At 44.5% G+C, this 24,601-nt stretch overlaps 1 long non-coding RNA gene across 2 annotated transcripts in view; it reads left to right on the top strand.

The window, feature by feature from the left end:
- LOC111870012 overlaps positions 1 to 24,601 on the top strand; it is a 359,759-nt gene that overhangs the window by 4,888 nt on the left and 330,270 nt on the right. For both annotated transcript variants that reach the window (XR_002843782.2, XR_002843783.2), the window contains exon 2: positions 12,682 to 13,258. This is a non-coding gene — a long non-coding RNA (uncharacterized LOC111870012). The remainder of the gene's footprint in view (positions 1 to 12,681; positions 13,259 to 24,601) is intronic.

Here is a 24,601-nt window from a genome sequence, read left to right as displayed (position 1 = left end):
GGCTTGTACGGTAACCTGTTCCAGGAGACCTCATGCTCCAGTAGAGACAGAAAGTGTACGAATGTTTGTGTGCTTGCTAGACGCGAGTGTTCATGCTTTGCTGATGAATTACATCTGTTTCATATACCGGGCGCATGTCTCTCATCAGAAGGTCTATTTTTTTAATTTTTAACGACCCTTGCGAGTAAACAGTTTCAAAGGTTTAAGGCACAATCGTGACATTTTCAAGCAAAGAATGAAGGAACCTACGTCAGAATACCGTGTGCTTCGACCAAGAATTGAACCGTGCACCTCCCGAATACAAGTCAGAACCGTTACCGTTTATCCACCTTGTTTGGTTTGTCAGTCTTGTTTGTTTGCTTCTTCCTTTTCAGCTACACACGTCAGATTAAATTTCTTGCTTTGGGAATAGGAGACAGGAACAAATTGTTCATAATTTGTAGTCCTGCTCCTTGTCAGATATTGTGAGGACGATCAAATAAAGGACAACCTTAAAGAAAAGAGCCACATGGAAAATGTGGCTGCATGGAAGTATAATATTAAATTGGATTTCAAAGAGAAGGATGAGGCCTTGAGCTGTATTCATGCTGTTTAGGATACGGACCCGTGACGGGCTTCATGAATACGGTCATGAACCTTTGGCTTACGTAAGAAGGCACAAGATTTCTTGATTAACTGAGCAACTGTTAGCTTCTGATAAGTGGTTGTGCCCCATGTAATCACCATTTCAATATCTTATGAAGGAACTTAGTAAATAATTTCAATTTTTGTGATATTCTTGATCGGTTTCTGAACCGCGGACAATTAGATTCACTTTTATCGCGTGCTATCAGCTCCGGGTGGCTACTTCTAGTTGTCAGTAGTTGTGCCTGTTGTAGACAAGAGACAGCAGTTCACGTTGCTTTTTTGCATTCCCGTATTAACAGCGGGAACTGCCGAATGTGGAATTGGGAAGGAGGCGGGCCACTAGCATCTAAGTTCCCTTTGGGGTGTAGGTATTTGTCTCTGTTTTTCAAAGAAGTATTTTAATAAATTAAAGAACTGATTCTTTTCATTTTGTAATCATTTATTTTAGCGCTCTTGGCATATGTTGGCATATCGAAACGTTAACTGGCCTGCTATACAAAAGTTTTAATGTATACCTAAAGGGACTCATGACATTATGCTTTAAAACGTCATAAACCGTATATATACTGTCACGTGCGTGTGTTTATAACTATAAACAGGGTTTTGAATTGGTTATTGGATGTATTGACTAGTTAAAGTTGTAACTACAAATAATTATAACAATATCTATTTCTAGACTTTACAAAATCGCCCTAAATCTTTTCCAGCACGCAATGCCTCCTAGCCTGGTAACGGCTTCTAACAATGGATAGTTCTCTGCCTCCGAGCTCAAGTTCTGTCTAAACAGCGGCTCCCTTCCAACTACCTATTCTTCTGAGTCAGAGTTACTTTACGACCGGCGGTTTACCGCCAATTAGTTCGTCTTGGCGACAAGCCCCTTGAGACTCACGACACAGTAATTTTATTTTCCAGCTGAACATTTGCGGTTATAGCCCTTTCGTAACATCCTCTCTGACGAGAAGATGGGCATGTCGTTTGAAGTTGCTGCTGGAACTCGCCAGCGCAGTCATTCTCAGCCCAGAGCCCCGCGGGACTCATGACCACATTTCAGTGTCAGATTTCAGACTCTCCCAACCTGGAGGGCCAGGTTCCCGTATTTATATCCCCCACGAACAGGGTGTTCGGGTTATACCCCGAGACACGAGGATCCCTTTTCATCGCCTCCTACGACTCGCACGGCTACGGTGGAGGTATTCGACCCCACCTCCACCCGGGTAACTGCTAATTCTTGTAAAGTGAAGTAAAGTAAAGTCACACTGCAACTAACGATAAGTCAGTATGTCTTGGTGTCGAGCCCCATCTGAGACTCATGACCAGATATTTATTACTGTTTGACACTTACGGTCTCGTTTGTTTGTTTGTTTGTTTGTTTGTTTGTTTTTGTGGGGCACTCTCTCTGACTAGAAGANTATTTATTACTGTTTGACACTTACGGTCTCGTTTGTTTGTTTGTTTTTTTGTGGGGCGCCCTCTCTGACTAGAAGGCGGGTCTGTCTTTTGTATATACTGCTGATCCTTGCCAGTGCAGTCTTTCTCAGGTCCGAGTCCCTTGGGACTCGCGACCATATTTTAGTGTCTCAGATTTAGTTGATTATGAAGATGACTGCCTTCTGGGATGTACAGTATAGTATGATGTGGTAATTTGCTGCTGGCCCTCGCCAGAAAAGTTTTTGGCTCCGCAGGATTTGTGACCATGTTTGTCTCTCTCATGACATCTTTTCTGGGATGTGATGCCGTTTACTTTGGTAAATAGTCACCACCCTTTCGAAGGAACGTGCTGCTTCCATTTTCACTGTAGATTTTTCTAAATTGGAAAGTGACATTTTCTGTACTTAATTCACTTCGGCTCTGTGGATGGAGGCAGTGTGTTCATCCGAAACGTTGATACCCACCTGCCAGACTACAGCACCGCGTCATGATATAGTACACAGCATTTTGAAGCACTCCTGCCTTGAAACCATTTCAGTCATGTTGATATGTAGGACCTGCTCTTTTCAGGTTGCGGATTGCGCTTCTGCGGTTGGTGATGGATAACTGGGTTGTTGCTCAGAGTCACATACTTTGGAGTTGTATCTAGGCGTGAAAATAGTTTGCTTAATCTTGGTTTGTTAATATGGTTGTTCTGCTTTGAGGTTTACCCTGAAGATGGAAGTGACACATGCTGGTAAACTTCTGCCGGATTATATGTCATGACATCCCGGAAGACTGTAATCTTCTTTATGTTATGGTAGCAAGTTCAGGACGTAAGAAAACATTTTGTTCGAAGTGGACTGCTAACTGATACCCACATATTGACATTTCTCACAGGTAATGAAGAGCTTCATCTGGAGTTTCACTGTTTAAAGTTGTCGCGAAACTATACACAGAAGCTGAACACTGTGACGTGGCCCCGTTACGTCCCTATTCCCCTTGTTGGCCGGCTCAGTGGATGTTTGGTTTTCTGTTCAGTCTGAAAGGATGTCGACAAGATGGCGGCTGTCCGTGTCTAGTTTATTTAACGTTATGGAGATGAAGTTTAATGTTTCAGCTTGTCGTTATGCTCAGGCGATCAATAAGTCTACCTTTTGTTTAAGTATGAATCATACAGCTCTAACCAGCGGCGAAATTCGATCACACCAAAGACATTAGTAACCCCTAATTGTTATGTAAATTGATATACAAACCGACAAAACATCGCCCATCGTTTTCTCTGGCACTTAAATGAATGAGGTTAGGTATGGGGAGAAACAAGAATCAATACAAAATTCTGGTTGGAACCACATGACAGTAGACTAGAGAAACATAGACGTAAAGAATGAGATAATATTAAAATGCATCGTAAATAGGCTAAGAAGATGTAAACTAGATGAAATTGGTTGAATATAAGATCGAATAATAAACTTTTGTTATCTTGACGAACTATCTTCTGATTGCATAACAGTCGTATCCGAGAAGTGCTCCGTTCGAATCCCAGCCACAGATCCCACTGAAAAAAAAGGTAAAGTTATCCCTGTGCTGAACTAATGAACCACTATGCCATGAAGGCGTACGGGGGAGCGGATGTATAGATCCACATTTTCTTGACCTCTGCACTAGCGGGAGGTGAGTGGTCAGCTTCACGCCACGGCCGCTTTACCCTCGGGGAAAGAGTCCCCGGTACCAATTGGATAGGAGGTTGGGTGTACCCCAGAGCCGGTCTGGACGTCATGGAGGGGAGAAAATTCTTGACCCTATTGGGACTCGATCTCCGACCCCTCGGTCGTCCAGCCAGTAGCCAGTGGCTATACCAACTCCTACAGATCGCAATGTACAGAGATTTTGCATGGTTTCCCTCGGTTAGGCCTCGACCTCTTCCTTTCGAACCCATCAGACGGCATATGGTCTGGATACTGACAGCATCTTGAAGTAAATCACAGAAGACGGCGACTGTCTCGATCAGCTGAGTGTCCACTGCTTTAGCTAGAGTTCGTTATATTTCAGGTCACGTGTTGATTGAATCATAAAGGGCACCATATGCTATACGTGCCGGTTAAAATTCTGTCATTTATATTTGTGTCATGTCATTGTGCTTCTATTTCGTTGATTCATCTAGGTGTGTCAACAGATGAGAATACATAATGTGTATACGGATGGATGGATGTGTAACTTCGTGACAGATGATAAGCGCGTTGCGTGCGTAAGTAAATGGATGAAAATTGTAACGTAAGGACGGCTGTTGAAATGTACAATTTTATGAAAATGATCTGTAAAATCATTCATATGAACATAGCGAATTAACACGGCCTAGAGTCAAGAGTAGTTATAATGAAGAATACGACAGTTAAATAGAACTGGTTTTCTTCTATTGTGTTCTTAAGCTGCTCTCCGGCGTAAATTAAATGGAAGTACAAGAATTGTGTTTCCCATATGCGGCCTGCAGCAAGTGTAAAACTTACTTTGCAACTAGCACCTGTTGTCTGTACCAATAAATTGAATGATTTGTTTAATATTGTTAATCCTCGGGATATCATTAAATTCTTGTTCATATGTTCATACGCCTGGTGCTTACGTTGGAATATAATGAAAACCTGAAGCGTGTCCTAGCAATTGGTAATTTCAGGACCTCTACCTTACGTACTTTCAAGAAACGAGCAATTCCTATTTACGAACATTGAACGGACACATAAATTGCGACCCCCATTTCATTTAACGAACGCAGAATCCCGCACTCACGAATATTTTAACAAATTAACATTAACGGGTTTGAAGATGTATCTTATAAAAAATAAAGTCAACTTACGAACATTCAACTTACAAATACATTTCAAAGAACGAATTATGTTCTTAAGTTGGGGTTGGCCTATAGTTAGTACTCCTATGGAATCAGAAGGTTCATTGTCGTGCTTACAAAATCCCGAAACTGATCCTTGTTCTAACTCAGACGAATCCAGTCGACTCTCATGCCCTGTTTAAGATTCATTTTAATAATATTCTCAAGTCTACTCCCATGACCCCCCGTGGTCCATTCTCGTTAGGTTTCCGGATTAGAATTATGCTCCTTTTCTGATGCGAAGTCTATCGCATCCTCTTAGATTAGTTTTCCTGATAATAGACATTAAAGTGTAAATGAAGTTTGAAAAGTAATCACTAGGGTGGGAAGAAATGTGAACTAAAAGTCACACGGACTTAGAAAGTATGGGACGCATTTCATGCTGTGACTTTAGGTACTGCGTGAATATGTGGACATTAAGAATGGCCTATGGGCACACCGAGTCGTATGTCTGGTTGGTTTAACCCTCCATCATTCCGCCCAGCGATATATAAACTCTTTATCGGAGTTTTATGACGCTGTTAGAAGTTTAAGCGTACTTAACCGATATCTAAGAATTAGGACTCGCTTCATTTGCCGGCCTGTATGCAAATGTATTGTGACATGTAAATAAGTTGCTAGGCAACGCCCGCAACATAGACGCGACCCCCAGTACTGGAGGAGTGTTTCCTTTGTGTCCTCGGTGACTTCACACAACAATGAATAGCGGCTTCATGATGTTTGGTGTGGGTCCGTGCCGGGACTATTGCTATGCAGCAGCCAGCGCACCAATGGAGTGGATAGGTAACGATCACGTGATAACCTCAAAAGAGGCATCTTCTGTGCGTTGGTCCGTGCGGTGTCTATATATCGCGAGTCCGCTTGTAGCTAGTGCAGTCAAGTGAATGGGAACACAACGGCACACAGCAGTTCAGTCGTCAGAAGGATAAAGCAACGGAAAATTCGTAGTTGAAGAAGAACTGGAAGTCGGCCTATGAAGACTTAGTGTGTAATTAGAAGATTTAGTCACAGTGAGACTGTTGTAATTCCGCTACCAGGAGACGACTAGGGAAGACAATCGTAGTGCGTGTGTAATGGTTAGCTGTAAATTGTGTAAATCAGCGATAGCGTTGTATTTATTGTAATTAAGAGGGATTGTAACCGAAATGCCAATAAGTCCAGTCATCCGAGATGGAACTATTATTCACGCGTAACACCCTACACGTGACAATATGAACTCCATAGTTTGCGACCAGCAAAATGCCAGATCGAGCCCCCAACTTGAACATTAAGCATATGATAATGTGCTGCGTGGTCAGGACTGTACACACCTCAGGAATCTGTGGCAGATGAGCATGGAATTGTGGTAGAATGATGATTAGCAGCCGGAAACCGAAAAGAGGACCCCAAGAGATCCTTACTTCAGTGCAACTTCGTCTACCAAGAATCTCACGTGAAATCACCCGGGATTTAATTCGATACTCTCAGGTGAGAAACCTGATTCTAACTTCCTGAGCTGTGGCACTGCCTCTCTCACATTTATATCGCCATAAAATGCTAAGAAAGGCATGCTTAATAAAGAAAGTAAAGTTTTGCTATGCTTAATTGAGGATCACGCCATGATGACGTATGGGTGGTGGAGGTGTGGCTTTTCCGTTCTTGACCTCGGCAGTTGATGAAAGTGAGTGGTGAGCTTCACGCCTCTACCGCTATACCCCCAGGGAAAATGCTTCCGGCACGCATTTTGACAAGACGCCGAGTGAACTCCAGAGCCGGTCTGAATACAGCGGAGAAAAGTAAAGTCTCTTAACCCTGCTCGGAATCGAACACCTCGGCCGTCCAGCCCGTAGCCCATCGAATAAGCTTCACAACGAGATATTTTATATACTGTACGTGTATTATGTATGAATGTCCGTCTTTCAAACTAATGACGTTACATGTGAGGGTAGTCGATTATCGGCTCTCCAGGTTGGGAGTTGGGCGGAAGGCTGGGCTCAGAAAGGGCAACTACGACGATGGTGATCATGAGGAGGAGGTGGCAGCGGATTTGAGTATTAGCATGTTTTCACTGTTGTTCTCAGGTTCCTGCATATTGTGCTCGAAGAATGTGGCCTTTTTACGACGCTGTTGGCTCAACTGAGTTTTCGTCCATATCTGCCAAATATAACATGGAATATAGATGTCCAAGCAGAGCATTGCTTTTCTCTCAAAAAGGATCGTGCAGAAATTTTTACTAAATATAAAATATATATATGAGGGGCAGTCAAATGAAAACGGGTCAGAAGCCAAAACATATTAAAGAACATTTCTTACCTCAAAAATAATCTCCAAAACTGCTAATATATTTATCCCACTGGGAGATTAGACGGTCAGTCCAATCCTTGAAATATCCTGTGGGCTGTCTACGGAACCACATCTTTACCCAGCCACTTCGTCCGATACAAACCGATGTCGACGAATGTGTCCAAAAATGTGAAAATCACATGGGGAGATATCTGGGCTGTAGCGGGAATGTTGAAGCACTTCCCAACCAAATCTCTGTAGCGTATTCCTCACAGAGTTTGCAGTGTGGAGGCGCGCATTATCATGAAGAAGGATAAGGCCATTTGATAGCATTCCAGGGCGTTTTGACTTTATGACAAGTCTCAGTTTCTGCAAAGTGTCTTCATAGCGCTGTGCACTGATTGTGGCCCCATGCTCGAGAAATTCAACAAGCAGAGGGTCCCTGAAGTCGAAGAAGAACGTCATCATCACTTTAACGGAACTTGTATGTACGGCTTTGGATTTCTTCGGTGGGGGAGAATTCGCGTGTTTCCACTGTTAGCTCTTCCGTTTGCTCTCGGGTTCAAAATGGTGGCACCAAGTTTCGTCGCCAGTGGCAATACGGGACAGAAAAGCATACCCTTCCTCATGGTATCGTTGTAAGTGACCCAGTGATGCAGTCATTCTCTGAGTCTTCTGTTCCTCCATGAGTTGATGTGGAACCCACTGCGCGCAGATTTTGCGGTACGGCAGGTGTTTTGTCCAGTGGCGTGTACGGAACCGCGACTTATTCCAATCAAAAGACTAATTTCTTCCACAGTGATCCGTCGGTTTGCCAGGATATGACCACCCAACGCAGCAATAACATCAGGAGTGATGACACGATGAGCCTGTCCTGGGCGAGCATCATTTTGCAGTGACACACGTCCCTCTCGGAATTTCTTACGCCACGCCAGCACACGCGAACGTGACATGCTGTGTTCGCCGTAAACAACAGACATGCGACGATGAATTTCTCGTCGTCCTACTCCTTCAGAAGTCAAAAAGCGCACTACACTTCGCTGTCCTTCTTTACCCTCCTCCATTATTGAGGTTGGACGACCACACGTAGCGCTAGCCTTACTTCCAGCACAATAAACAAACGACTAGTGTGCAAGGGCACGTTGTCACTGTGCTTTCCAGAGTCCCTACCAGATGTTCGTACCGTAAGCAAATTCCAGTGTTACCAACTTGGCCGCCGTGTGAATTATGCGTGGTGACCTGTTTTCATTTGACTGCCCCTTATAATTAAAATCTACCAAGTTTTTTTAAAACAAATTTCGGCATGGGGTATTTATATTGTGACATGTAGACCCATTTCGAAGCAGCGCCTGAAATACACGCGCTCAACAATAGAAAAGATATTGCAAGAAATGCTTTCTGTGTAGTCCGTGCAATGCCAATTAGTAGGCAACGGGTCGCTAAACACATTCCCGCGACGAGTGCTTCCGTTGCTATGCAGCGCGCTGTACATATAACAGTAGAGGAAGAGGTGTTTTCTGTGTGTTCATATATATTCATTGCTGGGCAACGGATGTGTTTTCTATGGAACCGCCTCGAGACTATAAGTAGTCCAGTCGTAAAACAGAAGTCAGTCGCAGAACGAGAATGAGAATGGAACGAGTCCTCGGCCGTCGAGGAAGAAGAGTTCGGCTGAAGATTGGTTGTGAGTTATTGTAATTGATTGTGATTAAGAGAGGCTGTAAAAGGTGTTCATAAATCTAGTCCAAAACCCGATATTATTAGTCACGGAGCGATAAACACATGAGAATATTTGACAGAATTCAGTTCATAGTATGTATCTATGAGGGGTAGACCTTCTCGGCCTTTGCACCGCGACCTACCGTGGTCTGTTATGCTTCAGTTCATAGTAAGTGACCACTTTCTGCAGTGGCCTGCGTGTCTGTGCTGGTTAATATGTTTAGCGGCGACATTTCTGACACAGATGTGGTTTTATAATGTTAATTATCTTTGTAGCAATTTATTTATGGATATTGGGTAAACAAAAATACGGAAACAGCGCAATATTTTCTTATCTTGTCCGATTCGGGGTTTCTGTAGCTTTTTGGTGCTTTTTTTTTGTCCCGTTGGATGCCAGTAAAAAGTTCCTTTAAATTTGATTTTTATTCCCCTGCATTTCTAAACTGACTTTCCGCCAAACGCCATGGAGTTCCCTGTTTCTGAAAGTGTAATGATACCTGAATGCCAGATTCAAGTTGTTACGGTCCATAAGACGAGAGTGACCTCGAGACTGTGCGCGCAGTATGACATCTGAGACGGGGCTACCGCACATATCACCAGTCGTGACTTTCTTCGCATAAATTTAACAAAATTGGCGAGTACTGTTTTTAAAAAACTTGCCCGAAACCCTATTTTCCAGCCACTGATATAGCAGAGCTGCCCGGAACTCGAAAATATCGCCCCCCAGAACTCTATGCCCCCAATGTGATAACATACGGGCATTCAACTGATTTGACTTATTGATGATGCATCGCTCAACCTGACCGGTCTGTGGCTACAGCCTGTTTCTAACGACTGCAAACCTTCAACTGGCCGAGACTAACGGGACTAATTGGGACACTGAGACGACCTTCCTTCTTAACCCGGTACAGGGCTTTTATATATAATCTAACGTACCTCTGATAATCATACTGCCACGTGTAGGTTGGTACGCTTGACGAAAATAACGGGTTCTAGTTCGGATGAAATTGCAAATTTTCTTACTCACACTTAAGTACAGAGCTATCACCGATTTACATGTTTTCCACTTCCCTGCTGCACACGAATTAGGATTTCCAGTCTTCATTAGTCGTTTTCTGGCAACGGATCTAAACACATAAACTATCACTAGGAAGTCTTCTTGCCTTCTACGAACTTCCATGGCTGTCTTCTACCGAGAACTCAGAACTGACTGACTCATAGCACCGATTGTCTTTAAGATAACTCCTTTGCATAGAATCCATGGAAAATACCGTCTTCCATGTTTGTGGATGCATGTTTACTGCTTCATTGCCTGGCAGTAGACCTCCTACAGCGCATTGCGTCCACCCGACTCGGACTGCATAGAAAACACAATTTACCTTCTGTTGTTGCTTGTATTCGTGTTTACAGAGCTGTTGCCTGGCAACGTGTTGCTCAAATTCGTTACCTTAACATAGATTCCACTGAACTAGTCCAGTATCCGACATATGCAGCTATTATGTGTTTAGATATTCTCTTTGACACAACATATTGCGTTGAAGCAGCGATTAATGCAATACCATCGAATTCCGGGATGTTAAGTAGTGAATGATGAATTGGAAATGATGCGGAAGGAACTTATTATGGCCTAATTTAAGGTACTACCCACGCATTTGCGTGTAGGAACGAATATTCTGAAGCACACTAAACGGCCGTTTATTGGAATTCAGTAGGAGTCTTTCACAGCTGAGTCTATCTATGGCTCAACAGCCTTTGTGGACCTTGTCCGCTTTTTCGGTTTCTTAATCTATACACAGTCGGTAGGACTTCTTTGACGGGGGATCAGCCCGTCGAACGTTTTCTACCAGAACACAGGACAACACAAACAGAATAAACGCACACAGACATCCATGGCTCTAGTGGAATTCGAACTCACGATCTCAATGTTCGAGCCGGGAAAGACATTTCATGCCTTAGACCGCGCGGCCACTGTGGTCGGCCTTACAGCTGAATTGTCATTAAATATTTAGTTCGGAAATACTTTTACCTGCATCGAAATGAATATGTTTCTTATACTCAATACAAGAACTTTTCTAGATGGGGCACTTCAGTTTTCAAAACCGAGTAACAATCTGTATGTTCGGTTACTTAATAGGCTACTAACGTGGAATATTGAACCCTGCGGAAAGTGTTCTTGTTAAACGCTGTATGGTGAAATAATAAGTGTCTTTCCGTTTACACAAAGTAGATAAAATACAGAACCATTATAGCCTTCACTCGTCTTTTATGATGTTATAAAACTTCATTGCTTAATAGTATGTCAGCGTTACAATATCTTCTTTCATTTTATTATGCAGAATACAATTTATAACACATTGAGGTTTGTCAGAAATTGTGGCAGAACGTTCTTGGACCGCTCGAACACTGGAGTCGAAGGTTCGTATCCTGGTCTAGGTGTGCCCACGTTCTTTGTTGTGTTCTGTATAGATGAAGTCTTTTGCCCCCTTTTATAGTCCTACCAAGTGCTTAAGGGATTCATCATTTGAGAAGCCAATCGTGGAATATCACAGGCTAGAAGGTTGTAACGTGTGGCAGCCGATGATGAAGATTCCTATATTCTATTTTCTCCCGCTTCGTCGTGTTCTCCTTATTTTTCTACTCCTGCCCTTATCCTACTACGCCTCCTCCTTATTCTCCTCTCCTCCTGCTACCCGTCGTCCTCCTGCTGTTCTGCTACCCGTGTTACCCATCCTCCCGTTACCGATCGTTCTGCTACGCCTCCTCTTGCTACCCGTCCGTCTGTTACCCTTTCTCCTGCTACGCCACCTCCTGCTACCCGTCCTTCTCCTGCTCTACTCCTGCTACGACTCCTCTTGCTAGGCATTCTGATCCTGCTACTCATCCTCTTCCTGTTCTCCTGCTGTTCCTCCTGTTAGCCGTCCTCCTGCTGTTCTCCTCGCTACCCGTCCTGCTCTTTTCCTCCTGCTGCATCTCCTCCTGTTACCCGTCCTCTTTCTCTTCTCCTGCTACCCGTCCTACTGCTTTTCTCCTCGTGCTACGCCTCATCCTGCTACCAGTCCTGCTGCTCTTCTCGTGCTACGCCTCCTGATCCTGCTACCCTTCCTACTGTTCTCCTCGTGCTACGCCTCCTCCTGCTATCCGTCCTACTGCTCTTCTCGTGCTACACGTTCTACTGTCCTCCTCCTGCTACCCCCCTCATACTACTACCCGTCCATACTGTTCTCGTGCTACCCGACCTACTGCTGTTCTCGTGCTACGCCTCCTGCTCCTGCTACCCGTCCTACCGCTCTTCTCGTGCTACACGTCCTACTGTTCTCCTCGTGCTACGCCTCCTCCTGCTATCCGTCCTACTGCTCTTCTCCTGCTACCCGTCCTACTGCTCTTCTCGTGCTACACGTTCTACTGTCCTTCTCCTCGTGCTACCCTCCTCCTACTACTACCCGTCCTTACTGTTCTCGTGCTACCCGACCTACTGCTCTTCTCGTGCTACGCCTCTTCCTCCTGCTACCCGTTCCCCTCCGCGTCTCGCCTGCCACGTAACACGATACGTTCATGGCCCGTTGTGTGAACCCCTTAATAAAACGGGATGTAGGGTTCTTTCATTGCAAGATCAGATTTTCGGTATCACAGGACAACATGATGAAATTCGAACCGCAGATCGCGCGGCCACCGGGAGCAACACTTTAAATTTTAAACTCTGTAACTTTTATTTCATTGCAGCGTTCACTTCTTAAGTTCGTCTGAGTTGAAATTTTGTAATCAGCTTTGTATTTCTTTTGTTGCAGGACCGCTGGGTTGCACAACGCAGGCTTGCCGACCAATACGCAATGAGAAGAGCCGTGGTTTAATTCCTTCATTTTATTATGAGATTTCTACAAACGTTTAGAACTTCCATTTTATAGTGGTTGGTTATCTTTGGATGGGACTGTGTCAACAAATACAAGGCCTCCAACAAGTCCGTCTGCTCTGCTAAGTGCTTTTTTGTGTACTGCTTTATCAGCTGGTATAACTTTGGAGATTTATACGCAGCCCCAGATAACAGTACCGGCATTGTGGTAACCGAAATATTTTATAAATTGGTCTATGTACTGATATAAGTGCCAGTCGTGTCTAGTGAAACGGACGTTAGTGCTTTTAAGTGAAGCGTAATTATGTTTTATGATTTTTTAGTGCTTAGTACATGGACGAAACGATAGTGCTCGACGTAAATAATGGATTCCATGCGTTTGTGTGTTCAGTGTAATTGGACGTACACATTCCAGTGAACAAGGAACAATACCATTCAAGCTGTCATGGGAGGGATGTACAAAGAATTTACTGTAGTGGTTCTGTTGGCTTGTCTTCTGGGATCTTCAGTTTACGGTAAGCGAACGACTTTATTGGCTACGTATAACATGCAGCTGACAAAAATTCAGCGCTATTGGTAATTAGTGTAAAGACGCGTCTACATTACTCGTGCTCGGGTGACTCGCTATGCTCGCGAGTAATGTGGACAATATGACAAGTCACGAGACAAGCAAATTTTAAGCCGATACATTAAAATACGACTACAGCCTATACACACTACGATACGGATCCTCACGCGCCGAAGCCTGGAGAGCAACTGAAGTAGTGTGGACGAAGATTTACGAGCACAAGTAAAATTCAGACGAGTCTCCCGACGAGCACGAGTAATGTGGACGCGCCTTAAGCCTATACATGGCCTTCCCCATATGTGTGCGTATTGGTAAGTGTGTTTATTCTCTTAGGTACGTAACAGGCTCAGAATATTCTGAGAAAATGAAGAGTTCATACAAGAGTGAGTTTAATTTCTTGGTGATTTCTGAAAGGAAAAGTCGTACTTTCCCGTTTTACTTCACCGTTTTGTAATTGCTAAAGTAACTTGGAGTCCTTATGAAACTTCACACGACGGTTGATTGACGACTTTTATATCCGAAATTTCGTCGAAATCGAATTAATTCGAGTACTGGAGAATTTGACGGAAGGACATATTGTCTAGAAAGTGTTCTTTATATGTGTATACAACTAAACGATAACTGAAAATTCTTTTCTCCGCACATTCGTATCGTGTGTGCGTGAGTTTCTGGTGTAGAAAACCTAGATTAACAGCTGTGGGAATCCGTTGCGCTGACCACGCGACACCCTATATCCGCAAAATTTGGCCCCAGCTTCGCCGACAAGCGGCCGTCGCTCGGTCGGTAAAGTTCGCTTGCGGACTGAAAGCCACGGAGTTTTTTCTATGTACATGAGTTAGTGTGTCTCACATGTAGAGAAGGATGAAGTGTCTGTGATCCACTTTACTGGAGGAACTTCAGCCTCCATCTTTGTGGCTCTTTATGCCTCTACTTCTTTACCCCCTGGTGCCTGGATGGGTCACATTTTCGGTCTGTACGTTGAGAATTTTTCCTGAATCTAATCCAGACCGTCCAGCTCGTAACTCACGTCACTGACTGAGCTGCCACATCATGCACACATTTCCAGAATGTTTCCCGAATATCGCCGGATCACATGCAGATGGAATGAGCACGTGGTATGGGCTGGTCGGTCATGGTTAGATTCCCGACAAAGGCAAGAGATTTTCTCTTTTCCGCAGTGTCTAGACCGGCTTAGGGACCCACCAAGCATGCGGATGGATGTCTAAATTAAGCCACCATGTAAAAAAGACTCCGTGGCCTGTAGTCCACAAGCGAACTATGCCGACCGAGCGACCGCCGCTTGTCGGCGAAGTTAGAGCCAATTTTTGCGGATAGTGGGTGTCGCGTGGTCAGCGCAACGAACCCCCACGGCCGTTAATTTCGGTTTTCTAGACCGGAGCCGCTACTTGCTTGAAATAGCTCCTCAATTATCATCACGAGGCCGAGTGGACCCCGTTCCAGACCCACCACTTTTCAGAGAAAATCTGGTAGCACCGGGAATCGAACCCGGACCGCTGGATCAGTAGCCAGAAACGCTGACCACTAGACCACAGAGGCGGTCAAGCCACCATGTATGGTGTGTTTAATGCAGTGAAGGCCCCTCAGCGCTTCTATACAACACATGTGCTACATCGACAGAATATTGCAAAGCATGAGTTTGGCTGCCTCGCAGCGTTGGAATTTCGTGACAAGGAAAGTTTGAATGAAATGTATTTTGTGAACTGTTTTAAGAAATTGTTGCGCATTCTTTTTATAGCAAAGTTTATATGCATATCATAAACCATGCAGGTGAATGGGCGGTGTGAAGTTCACCCACTGAAGTTAAGATGTTAAATTAAGACAGGTTTATTTGTAAAAGCACGATCGATTATTTTGCAGTGTTATTAAGCGCATTTTGTGTTTCATGAATGTTTCATGAATGTGTGTGACAGAATGTTACACCGTTTCCTAATTAGTAGAGGTAAACGTGAAGTCCCTTGCATAATTAATTAAGCCTCACACTATGAAAATATTATGACGTAATTGAGTGACTATAGACAGGTTTTGGATTTATGATCGGATTTATTGGACTCTTACACTGCGCGTGACTACACTTTACGGTGTACAGTTTTACACACACACACACACACACACACACACACTGTTGCCCACAGTCACGTTTTCACAGCCGTTGCTTGATAACGGCTTTCAATGGTGGACGTTCCCTTTCTTCTGGGTTCCCGAACGGTCCACGGTCTCAGCTACCAGCTTCTAACTACAACAACTCACAATGACTGAGCCCCAGCAGCCTTCTAGCTAACTCACCAACTAATTTAGCGGTCGGTCGGTTGCTTAAATTGCTCTCAGAGTTAAGTTACTTTACGACTGGCGGTTTACCGCTAATAATTTTATCTTTGAGCCAAGCCGATTGAGACTCACGACCAGAGATATTTTTTTTTTTTGCAACCGATCTCTTGCGGCCATAGTCCTTACGTAACGTGTTTTGTTTTTGTTTCAGACAGGACTTATATATAGCTCAAAGTCAAGAATTTTCAGTAACATGCTATATGTGTGGTACATACACTTGACAAAGCCAAGCATATTCATAAGAGACAAATCCATCCTCTCGTCTTAGATGATGTTACATAAAGACTATGACCGCAACGGTTCAGTTGGGAGCGGGGGAATCTCTGTTCATGAGCCGAAAAGGGCTTCGCACAAAGACGAACTGATTGGCGGTAAACCGCTAGTCGTAAAATAACTATGACTCTTGAGAAATTATCATTTATATCGGACAGACTTCTTCCCTGGAAGGAAAGACATTCCCCGTGACCATGTAGACACACGTATGCTATATGTACGGCATGTACACTTGAAAAAGGTGAAGCCTATTCATAGAAGAAAACCCCATCCTCTCGTCAGAGATGTAATTACGAGTTGACTGTATAAGCACAATAAATCCAATCCAAGTCCCGCCTGATAGTCACCCCTATACGTGATAACAGTTGTCAGAAGTGAGACTGGATTGAGGACTGCACCGGAAAGTAGTATCATCTACAAAAATGGAACAAATGACCATCTCAGAAGAGTTCGAGACCGAGATGATGGCCGAGCTGTATTCCCTAGCCTTCAAGATATACACCAGTCAAGCAGAAATGAAAGCCATGCAACAAAATATGGACGCCAATCAAAAGGAAATAAATAGAGGACAAAAATGAACCAAGAAAGGGTGAACGCCAAGATAGAGGTCAATCAGAAGATGAGAACCAGTCAAGAAGAAATTAAAGCCACGATGAACAGATATCAAGAGAAGATGACTGCCTGTTTAGCAGACATAAGGGCCTGGCGAAATGAGACTACGGTCCGCCGAAAAAAAAAAGTCTGTTTGTAGATTTAGGAGCCAGCCTCGGTGGAGGTAGAGGTAAGAGTCCGAGTCGGAGCATCCGAAAGTCCCAAAGGAAGAGGCCACATGAAATATTTTGGAGCACTGGAGGACCGGTATGGGGACCGGCATCTAGCCGTAGGGCGCCTCCGAAAGCCGAAGAACCGGATCCAGGGGATGGTGGGTCCCGAGAGAAGTTGGTCGCCGCCCTCAGAGGGATGTCCCGCAGTGCCGTCCCAGCACCGCTCAAGAGACACGGTCGTTAGGGTCAAGGCGCAAGGCTGTACAAGGAACATCGAATGGACGTACATTCGGGTGGAGACGGGAGGCAGCAGTGGCATAATGAACTGAACTTCGTGTAGTTATTATCTACACTAAGAGACTTAATATTCGGAAGACCATTATAAAAGGTAAAGTTGTCCCTCTGTGGAATTAATTAAGCACCGTGCTACGAAGACATGGGGGGGGGTGGAGGTATAGCTCCACCATCTTTGAGTTTGTTACTGGATAGAGGTGGGTGGTCAGCTTCACGCCGTGGTCGCTTTATCCCCGGGTAAAAACCCCTTGTACCCATTGGATAGGTGACTTAGTGGGCCTCAGCCAGTCTGTACGTTTTGGAGTTGAGAAAATCTTGTTCTTCCCGGGAGTCGAACCCGGCCGTCTAACCCTCAGTTATACCGGCAGAGTTGTTACGGTAGACTATTGTTGATTGCTGAGTTCGTAAGTTATGAAGTGATCGCATAGCATTACTTGTTTCCGTAATCGCAAGACCAACAGAAAATAGTATATTGGGCGCAATATATGTGCTCTGTTTCGCATTACAACTATTCTTCCAAACATTTCATGCCGAGAAACGTTTTAGCGAGTTACATTCGAAGTGTGTGCAGAAATGCATATCGGTTTTCTTGTAAGGCGTACAAAGGGACGAACTATTTTAATAGGCGCTGCCCAGGGTTGCGATAATGCATATTGTTTGTAGTCGAGAGAGGTACTCTGTTCGAATCTCGGTCATTGTCTCTGTTATGCATAAGATTTTTTTGTCAGCTTCATACTAAATTGTTTTTTACATTCCTATTGTACTCCTTAGTTGATACATACTGTATAATCATTGGCACTTTTTGAGCCATGTCCTTTCGTAGAAAGTTTTGCTAGATTTGATTCGATTTTCACTTCAGATTTCAGAACAGTAATTCTTTTACTGACCAAGGTCGTTGGCCTTGCGTCCAACCCCTAACCTGGAGGACCAGGTCCCTGTGTTTATGGCCCCCAGCTGCAGGGCGGCCCATTTATACCCCCAGGTAGCAGGTTCCCTTTTCTTCGCCTTCTGCGACTTGCCCGGCTGCGGCCGAAGTATTCTGACCCACCTGCACACGAGGATTAGTTGATAATACATCACTCTCAAATAAACATGGACCAACTCTTACACGAGGCCGCGCCATAGCTCAAGCGGTTAGTCGCTGGCTTTCCACCACGGCGGCCCGGGTTCGATCCCGGGTCTGGTCAAGTGTGATTTATGGTGGACAAAGTGGCGCTGGGGCGGGTTTTCTCCGAGTACTTCGGTTTCCCCTGCCAATCTTTATTCCACCAAATTCTCCATCATAATCACCCGGGGCAGGTACAGTGGTACAATAGGCCAATCAGTGGCCGCCGTGCCGAGTGGACTCAGTTGGACTCCACCCCCCACTAAACGAACTTAAACAAAAAAACTCTTACACGAACGCTATGTGAACTTTACCTTTTTCATTAACTTACAGCTTGGTTTGTGAAATTAGTGTTCCGTGATGGGAAGCAGATGGGGGACATAATTGTTGTGTTCCAGCAGTCATGCCGACTTTTCTATAGAAACGGTCGAGATTTCCTCGGGACTCGATCCCTTGGACTAGAACAGCCTGTCCTGTAGTTTGCCATTTGACGTTCCAAAACCGCCGTAGCTGACGCGTGGTCTTCACTTAAATGAGCTTTAGTGTAACCACGGAGATCACCAATCGCATTTTTGGTGCTAGATTTATAGTGAAGGTGAGGATGATTATGAATGAGGGCCACAGTTTACAGCTGCCTTGTTCTAATGTCTCACAAGAGGCGCGGGTTTGTCCGGGTTGTCCCGCGTTTCGCAAGTGGCTACTCTGAAACCTAAGAGCCCTGCAATACCGCAATCATCAGGCGTTGTTTATCCTACTAAATTGTTGCACTGTATGTAAAAATTATGTATCGCGTGTGAACACAATATTTCCTAATTAAAGTAAATTAAGCTTGAAATTGTAATTAATTAACATTTAATGTTATTTCCATTGCTGACATCATCCAATCATTTAAGAATATTTCTCGTTGTTGGATTTAGTTGCGCTGCACCCCATTTGCAGCGTGGATATTAATGCGCATTGTTTGTGCAGTTCGTAGGGAGTGAATGTAGTGTTATTATCTATGCTCCCTTGTCTTGTAGGTTTCCCCACGCTGTTGGACTAGTTATGTAGTTGAGTGGTTTGTGTGTGTAGATACTCTTAAGCGGAATGGATGACGACCACAATGGAAATAACATTAAGATGTTAATTAATTTTAATTAGGAAATATCGCGATACATATATTTTGTTTTATTGCTAGTGGGGGTGGGACTAAGTCACTTGTACTGCGTCCACTTCTGGCCTTTTGTATCAGCCCCAGATGATAGGTGAGGGTGATTATGGACAAATTGGTGGAATGAAGATTGGCAGGGGAAACCGAAGTACTCGGAGAAAACCTGCCCCAGCGCCACTTTGTGCACCACAAATCCCACTTGACCAGACCCGGGATTGAACCCGGACCGCCGCGGTGGGAAGCCAGCGACTATCCGCTTGATCTATGGCGCGGCCATTTCGCGATACATAACTTTGACATACAGTGCAACAATGTAGCAAGCTAGACAACACCTGGCATAAGCATGTAGTGAGGAAGATTGGTGACCAGATGATAAGTTGCATTTAAGGCGGAAATATATATATACAAAAATATATGCAACAGGTTGTTTACATACAATATTGTTAATAAATTCGTTTATAATCGTGGCAGATCTGACAGTTGACATTTGCTATACTCTCCCGAACCAAGACGAATGCTGGCGCTTCTAGATGACACATTAGTTCATGACAACCAAATTACACAGAGCAGCTTTACTGTTCTGCCTCAGTTGGCACGTGGTTCGAGGTATCGATCTCTGTCACAACTCGAACACAACAAAGTTAATTCTCCTAAAGAAGTTATATGTAATACTCGTAAGTCAAAAATTAATATGCCAATTTGCAATCTCCGGATCATTGTATTCCTCTTACAGAAAAAGTCCTTGAAGGCAGATTTTTTTTAAAGCAGATTACTTGTTTAACGGTAAATTTGGACAAGTGGTAGTCCTCGAAGTGTAAGGTGTAAAACGCCATAAATAATAACACTTCTTGCACCACTGCCGTCGTGTCGATTTTGACAGTGCAGTGGCTGGTTCTACTGCTTGGAGTTCGGGAGAACCGAGCGAGAATCTCGACTCGGACATCGGCTACTCTGACTGGTGGTCATCACCGTTTCTCTCAGTCCCTCGAGGCAAATACTTTTTTTTTTCACTGGCTCTACAGCCCTTTTGGCCCTGGCCTCTGATTTTTTTTCAGTTTCATGGTCATTTTGCAGACAGTAAGACTCCATGGACGGGTAATCAGCTCTTCTCAACGCCTCTACCTAAACACAGGACAACACAAACACAGAATAAACACATACTCATATCTATGCCTTGAGTGGGATTCTAATCCATGATCCCGGCTTCCGAGCGAGCGAAGACAGTACATGCTTTAGACCGTGACCGGCAGGCAAATACCGGTTTAGTTCTATGAAATAGGACACGTCCATTAGAATTCATCATTAGCAGACTTTTGCCGGTCAATGCTACAAAACCTGTCCAGTATTAAATGCAGTTCGTTGTGTGTGTGTACATTCTGAAAATCATTCGAGTTCCAGTGTCCGGAAGGAGGGACGCAGAATTTTACTGCCCCGGCTTTCGTCCGATGTGTTGCATATTGCGGATGCGTACTTGAAGATTACCTCATTCAGTCAGGTCGATAGTTTTTTTTTATTATTTTTATTTTTCCTTAGCACTACAGCCCCAGTGGGCCTAGGCCTACCTCCATGAACTTCTCCGTTCACTTCGGATTTTCTAGATCTTACACTTTCGGTAGGACTCCTTGGGCGGGTGATCAGCTCGTCGCAAGGCCTCTACCTGTACACAAACAGAAAAACGCACACAAACTAAACATCCATGCCCTGAGTGGGATTCGAACCCACGATCCCCGTTTCCAAGCGAGCGAAGATAATACATGCCTTAGACTGCTCGGCTACAGCGACCGGCCAGGTCGATAGTACCAAAACGAAACTGTTGGCGAAGTCTTATTTTTTGTGGTTTACTTTAAGGCCCGTCCACATTACTCGTGCTGGTGCGTAGCTGTAGCGGTCAAGCTCTAGACTTTTATTCGGGAGATGTTCGGCTCGAATCTCAGCAGTGGTTTACTTCAGCCCTCCAAGTAAATACCGGGATGCTGCCTCTTGACATATTGTAGCATCATAAAGGCGCGTCCACATTACTCGTGCTCGTGCATCAGTAGCGTACTGCTGCCGGAAAATCAGGATCTGTAGCTGATATCTGTTGTGAAGAAATGCGAAGGCTTTGTATGCAGACCAGTTTGGGCGTCCACTTCGTCAGCTCCGGATCCTGATTTTCCGGTAGCAGTAAGCTTCTGACGCACGAGCACGAGTAATGTGGACGCGCCTTTATGATGCTACAATATGTCAAGAGGCAGCATCCCGGTATTTACGTGGAGGGCTGAAGTAAACCACTGCTGAGATTCGAGCCGAACATCTCCCGAATAAAAGTCTAGAGCTTGACCGCTACACGCGCCAACCTGGTGTCGGGTCTCTGTGATGTGTGAATACTCGTACACTGCATAAAGTTATTTGCCCTCTGGATGTGCGGATAGGGGTAAGGCTGTGCAGGCTATCACAGGTTCCTGTTCTGTGCGGATAATCACGTGCGGTCTGAGAGCAGTTGTAATTCATACTATTTACTACACGATAGCATTTGTTAGTAAGGTAATAATGTTAGGCCGCACCATAGCACAAGCGGTTAGTCGCTGGCTTCCCACCGCGGCGGCCCGGGTTCAATCCCGGGTCTGGTCAAGTGGGATTTGTGGTAGACAAAGTGGCGCTGGGGCAGGTTTTCTCCGAGTACTTCGGTTTCCCCTGCCAATCTTCATTCCACCAATTGCTCCACAATCACCCTCACCTATCATGTGGGGCTGGTACAATAAGCCAGAAGTGGCCGCAGTACAAGGGACTTAGTCCCACCCCACTAGCAATAAAAAAAAGGTGATATAATAAGAGTTCTGCTTTTTTCCTGTAAGGAAAACAGGAAATACATGAGTCGTCTTGCCCAGGATAGGGTTCAGTGGTAGGTTCTTGGGAACACGGCAGTGAGTCATATTTACTACATCGACGGAGATTCAAACCAGGCTTTTTCCGAATGTGGTTCATTGGTGCGTCTTCACTGTATTAAGGTTATGTAGAAATGCAGGTCGCGAGACCTTGTGCTCATGCCCGTTGATTATTGCTCAGTGATGGAAGTTGTCATGGCCTAAGTGTGAAACACCTACCTACCACTCAGCGGTCCAGCCCTGGGAGAGCCTCGGCCTCCTCTACAGCCAGTCTTCGTTGCTCTCTGTTCCTCATCTTCTCTATCCATCCTTTAACTTTCATCTTCTTAAGTGTGAAACATGTAAAGCAGGAATTTGGTTAAAGACTCCACACTGATACCAATCTTAGATCAGTGTTGTCCTGCGGCCATGTTCTGTGTTAGCCACGTGTACGCCTTTGAGCGAAGGATACAAAGACTAAAAGAATGGTTCTGTATAAAGGAACACGCTGTTTTTTTACGGAATTTCCCGGGTGGACGTTATTGTGGCTAATTGAAAATATAAACTTCTACAACTTTTTACGTATCGGAGGCTGTGCCTTCGTCATTTGACAGGGTGAACCCAAAAAGAGATCTCTACTCTGTAGCATTCATTATATAAACGACATAATTGTCGTTATTTTCGTAGTAGGAGGAGGTCACGAGTGGATCCATTGTACCAACACCAGGATGACAGATGAAAGACCGAAGTTTTGATGGAATGATAATTTGCAGGAGAAAACCAAAGTACGCAGAGAAAAGCCCGTCTCAAAGCTATTTTGACTACAACCCTACATGGACTGCCCTGCGATTGAACTCGGGCCCCTGCAGTGAGAAGCCGGCGCCTGATCGCATGATCGATGGAACGATCCACTGTAACAGACTGTATGCCTGATGAAATACATGGAATAGCCGGCCTCGAGGAACCGAACCCGCTCTTCGTGAATGTAAAGTAGCCTGCTATAGTTACATTCGCTCTTTGTTCTGACAGCCCTCACCAGCAGATGTTGGCGTCCCAGCTTGATTAATACATACCTAACGTCAGGCGTAAGAATCTTAATATTGGTATTAATTTTTTACAGTACCTTCTGTAGTCCTAGAAAGAAAAGCCACCTTTGCAACTGGCCGCAATTGATATTAAGATGGATGCTTTTGATCCACTGGAAATTAAAATTTATTGATCCAAAGCGCTATAAGTTTTGTGCCCACCGACAAGGAATCCAAGCCTTTTTTTTAATTCGCGTAGTGGGAGGTGGAGTCCAACTGGGTCCACTCGGCACGGCGGCCACTGATTGGCCTATTGTAGCCTGCCCCGAGTGATTATGATGATGGAGAATTTGGTGGAATGAAGATTGGCAGGGGAAACCAAAGTACTCGGAGAAAAGCCACCCCAGCGCCACTTTGTCCACCACAAATCTCACTTGACCAGACCCGGGCTCGAACCCTGGAGGTTCGCTGGGAAGCCAGCGACTAAACGTTTGAGCTATGGCGCGGCCCTTAAAACTATGTCACCTCAAGGATCTTAGGACCCAGAAATAAAAAAAAAAAACTGATCACACGATTCTCTTCGTATTGGGTAGTTATTTAAAAGTTGGAGAAGAAACTGGAACGATCCAAGTTAGCGCCTTAAGTTCCATTAAGCGGAATTGCTACTGATTTCGGAACTAGCTTTGAATAATTAAAGAAACTCCATTAACTTTAATAGAGAACGAATACCGTTGAACCGTTAAATCTTATCCTTCCTGAGGGGTTAATACAAGATAGCACTGCTGTGCGCTAAATACAGGGTTGTTCACAATTCTGTGTTCGACTTTCAGTATTTATTTCGAAAGCGGTTCAAGTGGCAACATAATGCACCATTGTATGTAAATAAGTACCACGTGTTATTAAACTCGGCAGTAAGAGGCGGTGAGTGATCATCTTCACGTTCCGCCCACTTCAAAAATCAGTGAAATGTGGCTAAAGAGCTCCCGATACGTACTGGGAAGGGGGCTGTGTGGGACAAATAACCTGCCTGTTCTATATGGCAGTGCCCCTACCTGGCTTTGAACCCTACGTCTTGTAAGCAGTCGTGTGCTGAGTTATTTTTACTCGTACAGAGCTGAACAGAGACAGGAAAGGGGCAGACCAGTGATAGCAGGTATTGTGCTGGAATCGTGTGCCACTTTAGATGAAGAATGCGGGCTTAATAAATGTTTACAGTTTCAGATTAATGAAGAAGGGGGATACTGTGATAAAGGCGGGAAGATAAGTAAAACGCTATAGAAGAGCAGGAGGACTTGGAGAGTGGGGGTGTGCAGAGACACAAAAGTATGTGGTGGTACAGAAAGGCAGAATATGGCGACAAGGAATTCAGAGATTTCTAATATTATCACGATTTATGGGTTTATGGGTGTTTCACTATCTATAGATGGGCTATGGATTGGTGAATAGATTTATTGAACACTTATATACACCACAATACAGATCACTGACAC

Source organism: Cryptotermes secundus, unplaced genomic scaffold, assembly GCF_002891405.2.
Source record: "Cryptotermes secundus unplaced genomic scaffold, Csec_1.0 scaffold32, whole genome shotgun sequence".
Taxonomy (NCBI): domain Eukaryota; kingdom Metazoa; phylum Arthropoda; class Insecta; order Blattodea; family Kalotermitidae; genus Cryptotermes; species Cryptotermes secundus.
The sequence above is the reverse complement of the archived record's forward strand: the minus strand, read 5'-3'. Positions and strand labels throughout refer to the sequence as shown.